Source organism: Halyomorpha halys, unplaced genomic scaffold, assembly GCF_000696795.3.
Source record: "Halyomorpha halys isolate HHAL.00 unplaced genomic scaffold, Hhal_1.1 Scaffold321.1, whole genome shotgun sequence".
Lineage (NCBI taxonomy): Eukaryota > Metazoa > Arthropoda > Insecta > Hemiptera > Pentatomidae > Halyomorpha > Halyomorpha halys.
The window spans coordinates 430,882-436,071 of NW_027115809.1; the positions used below are offsets into that span (position 1 = coordinate 430,882).

General features: G+C 26.5%; 1 protein-coding gene across 4 annotated transcripts in view; it reads left to right on the forward strand.

Moving 5' to 3' along the window:
* The window catches only part of LOC106681232 (uncharacterized), a 9,390-nt gene that overhangs the window by 2,264 nt on the left and 1,936 nt on the right, over positions 1 to 5,190 (forward strand). For 2 of the 4 annotated variants that reach the window (XR_002945287.2, XR_001343212.2), the window contains exon 4: positions 2,443 to 2,549. The exons of the other annotated variants lie outside the window; for them this stretch is intronic. The gene's annotated coding sequence lies outside the window, so the exon portion shown is untranslated. The remainder of the gene's footprint in view (positions 1 to 2,442; positions 2,550 to 5,190) is intronic. 4 annotated transcript variants of the gene reach the window in all.

A 5,190-nucleotide genomic window follows, 5' to 3' on the forward strand; every position in this document is an offset into this window, starting at 1 on the left:
TATAAAGATTAAATTTAAATTATCATCAAAGATCTCAAATAGTTTATTTTTTAACGTAAAATACATGTTTTGTATACATACACATTAACCTGATATATTTTTCGTCTTGACTGTTTATATAGGGTGGAGCCAAATCTTAAGTTTGTAGTTTATTGATTGAGACAACTACACTTGAGGTGTATTATGCTTAAAGAGTATGATGTACTAAAGTTTATTACTATATTTACATATCAATCAAATTTTCATACGGAACATTCTGTTTTGATGCTATAATAAACCTGATTCTTAATCAACTATTAGGTGTCACGGTTCCATTACATATGCACCCTGATGTATTGGTCATTTACAACATTGGTAACTAAAGTCTGGATGTTGAGATATATTTAATAAAATTAATGTGAGCTAGTTAGAATGTACAGGAATATAGAAATGAAATCTATAGAGATATATGATGATGGGGATGATTTTCAGTACAACAGTAATATCTGTATCAATAGTAAGCAGCTAAATAAGTCATGTTAATTTATAATGAGTAGTCCATTGGTAGTAAGTGAGTTATCACTGACAAGCTTCTTGAAAAGGTAGATAAACAAAAAATATTTATTAAAATTGTTAGCATTTCGTCACAAAAAAAAAATAATAATAATAATAATCAATGCAAGCTTGCTTTAAAAATGATTTTGTGTCTACAGAGTAAATATTTATAGATTATATATAGTAAACAATTTTTATAACCATCTTCGAGGGTGATCAAAACACTATAAGCAGGAAATAGTATAAAACTACTAAAATGATTTTTAAAAATTTATTGAATACTAAAATAAAAAATACATAAAAACTCTTGAATTTCCTTTTTTCGTGGTTCTGATGAATACTGATTGAACAATGGGTTTTAAAGTTTTATCTCCCCCTCCCTAAAAAAAAAAAAAAAAGGTTCAGTAGAACATTAAAAAAAAATGCCAATCTCCTGAAATATCTGTTGGTTCACGACATCTGATAAAAAATCTGTTTCATTTTTTTTTATTTTTCTAGTGCTTCCAAAACTTCATGATCATTAATTATGTGAATATTGCTTTTATTTAAATTGTATTTAAACTATAGTAACAGTTTAGCTATCATCATTGTTGGTTTGTATAAGTTAAATTAACAAGCTTTCAATTTATGGAAATGTCCAAATAAGAAGGGAATATTCCAGAGAAATTTTGGAATCAAATAATCTGGTTGTCTTTTACCATAACTGTACCACAAACTTCAAGTTATCTTGTTTCTTAAAAAAAAAAAAAAAAAAAACTTAATAAGTGTAAAATATTAAAGAAAAATTTAATTTAGAGCATTATGAAGGAAAAATGGGATTATTATAACGAATCAAGTTTCTAAGGAAAACCACTCATCAGAACTGGGACTGAAAAAAAAAAGTATAATAGCTAAAAAATTATTATAAACAAGATTGTTATAACCACTAATTTTTATTTAAATTTAGTTCTTTACGAGTGGTACAGATATAATATTATTAGGATCCTACTGGAGAAAGTAACCCTCAGTATATGGTACTACCTTTGGAGTGCGTTCAATTCAAAATGAAATTATTTTTTCTTTGTCAGATATATCACTATTAAAGCAAAGCAGCGATGTCTACATCAGAACATGAATTCCTAGATAAAATAAAAAGTATATTCATTTTTTTAAATCTAATTTTAGTAACAGAAACAACAATCTTGCTATCTTATTAAAAATAATATATAGGGTGTGCAAAAAGGGTGAGTGCTATTTAAATGTTAAATAAATAAATAAAAAAAGATATCTCTAAGGAAAATAATTTATTTAATAACAATCAGGCTTTAATGCAATACCATTTTCTAAAAATAATATCCCTTAAATGTCGTTAAAAAAAACCTGATAATTATTTTATTTTCAAATTCCTAAGAAGTGTTAGGGAGTGAGGACTGTAGAAAAGTTTTTAATAGAACCATTTTTTCACTCCCCATGCATAGAAAGTGCTAATAATTCAAAGAATAAATGATCTGACCCACATATATTTTTGTGTTTTCTAACCTATATCAAAATTTTTTTGAAAATTCTTAAAAAAATAAAAAGATATAGCTTTTAAAAAACAATTAAAAAAAAAAAGAAAAAAGTTTGGTGGTTAATATATATATGGGTTTGAATAACACTCACTTTTTTTAAAATTCTATTTAGAGAGTAATATTTTTAGTAAGTGATTTTCCATCATGCCCTTGTTGTAAAATAAATTATTTTCCCTGGGGGTGTTTGGTTTTTATTTTTTATCTTTTAGATAGCTCACACCTTCCTTTTTGGATGTCTGAAAAATCCTGGCTGTACTAGATTGTATATTTAACTATTTAATAATAATTTGAACTGTATAAATATTCCCTTTTTAAAAATTGGTGATTATGACAAGTGTGTATTGATTTTTGAAAACAGTTAAAGCTCATGGACAAGGATGGTAGGGTAATTGAACCGTCTAGAGGATGACGTCCCTAAGTGGCTTTGTATTAGTATCCATGATAACTTCATATTCTCGTATTATGGTAAAAACAAATTATTTAATAGCTATTGGGTTGGGTTATGGTGTCACTTTTTTTGTTTTTGCATGCTCAAAGGTTACATCCCTAATTCAACACTTGAGTGCCAACATTTATTTTTTATTTTTGCCACAAGCTATATCATGTTGCTTTATTTCTTGTTCTATGCTTTTATGTGATTAAATCTTCTTTTTCATAGTTAATATTCTTTTTATGTGACATTCTTTTACTGTTAGGAAAGGCATATGGGCTTCTTGTTTTCATTATTAAGGTAATAATTAATAAAGTTGTCAGTGATGTGTATATATACTAAATACTAAATAATGTATTTAGTTACTTCAAAGTATATAACTTAAATCAACATAATCAGTTTTTAGTTTTTAATCTTTTTTAATTATAGCATAGATTAACTATCAATGTAATTTAAGTTGAATTAAGCTTAAATTAATTACTTATATGTAAACCATACATCAATTTACTTGTACCATTAGAAACCATTGAGCTCCCAGGACAGGATAAAGCAATTCTAATTTCATCAGCTATGAGCAAACTCCTCGAAAAGGAAATTAAAGATAGATGGCAATCTATGTAGCATGAAAGTCCGATTAGTAAAATAAAAATTACAAGACCTTGGTTTCCTTCAGCCGTAAATGTAGAGAGAGAAGAGGTCGCACTGACCAAACTAAAAATAGGTCTCACAAGCCAATAATATTGTAATAACAATATAACAACTAACCATATCTTTCAATATAGCTCATATTTCACCTCACGCTTCAATAGTTTTGGATTAAACCCGGATATATCAACATCCTTTAGGGACAATGATAAAACTGTAAAATTATTATTTCAATTCTTAAAATAGCAAAATTTATATTAAGTAATATAACAACGAATATACAAAAAATAATAAAACAAATAAAAGAATAAACACTTAAGTACAATGTACATCTTCATTTTTTAATTCAATACATTCTATTTTTGTTATAATTCTACTGTTTTAAATTCCTTGTTAAATTTCTTAAGTTAATTAATTTGTTGTTAGTCTGTATTGTGATGTCATATGTTTGGATTAATGTTACTTTTTTTGAAAAATTACCCAATCAGTTAGATTAGTGGTTCTCAACTCACAGAAGTCTGACCAATTCATACCCGTGACTTCTTACATCATAACTTAAGTATCAGCTCAGTGATAAGCTATTAACTCGGTTTGTTTCTTAAGTTTTCCTTCTCCTATTTGAATTTTTTACTGAGGGTATAACTCATCATCTTTCTATTTTACTATAACTGCTTGAGAAATAAGTCTGTCAAGTCGTGGTATTCAATTTTTTGTTTATATTCTCTTTGTTTTGACCTATTTTTTTATCATAATTAATTTAGTGGCAACTCTATTCTTCAATCTTTCAATTGTTTTCTAAATTGCTTGAGGGCAGGAACCCATCTCCAGAAAAATGTTAATCCTGGGAGAAAATATAAAACATATTTATTGTGCTGTGTTTTAGTAAAAAACGTTGAAAGCAGATTGTAGTAAACAAACCTACTTTCATATATTCACAATATTTTCACATTTACTGATAGTAATAACCCATATTTTCTAACCCCCTTAAATACAAAATAACCTTTAACATTCAATAATAACCTGTACAATGTTGTTCATTTTCATTTTTTGCAGACAGTTTTAAGGACTTGGCTGAAAGCGATAATAAATTTTCCCTTGAATAAGTTTCGCGTTTTCAGAAAAGGTTTCCCTTATCCTCATTTGATTACGGTTTTCGCTTAATAATTTCATACTAGTTAACAAGTTTCTGTATTGAACATGCTTTTACAGGTATGAAGTTTTCATGACAACGATAGTATAAGTGGAATACTTTCTCTTAGCTATTGATGACAAGACGAAGATGTTTGTTTTTCTTTCTTTTTTTTTTTTTTTAATTTAATATTTATTCCAAATAATTCATCTAAAATTTTAGAGGTTTCTTATATTTGTGCTGCATAGATGTTCAATACTTGGCTTTATTCAGGTGCTATAATTTGTTAATCTGTTAGTTTTTTCTAATTTTTCATTATTTGTTAAAGATTAACTTCAACCATCATTTAAATAATATCAACTATATTATTTTGATATATATATCATATAAGATTTGAGTGTGGTCTACAATCACTCACTAATAGGTAGCCATTTTTAAAAATCAATCTGCACTATTTTTTATTACTTATTTTATGTTTTTGTTTTTTATTTTGCTTAATTTATAATTGCATCTAATGAATAACTGAAGGGTTTGCTTTAAAAAGGAGGTAGTTACTATTTTTCAAGTTCATGAAAACTGTAAGAAAGAAAAAAAGGTTGAAAATTTAGGATTTTAAGTGATGTGGAAAAAAAAATCATTTTGTAACAATTTACACAATTTCCTTCATGTTAGAAATGTAACATGATAGGATGTAACATATAATTTTGATTGTTCAAACTACTTTTATTTTATTTTTTTCTCAAAATAGATGCTTTATTTATTATGAACCTTTTATTTACAGGTCTAAACTTTTTTCATTGGTTATCAATTTATTGGATACCTACAATCCATCATGTTTCAACATCTTTATTAATCATAATTATGAAAGATAGTTGACCGTGGATGATAAATGAGGAGAAGAT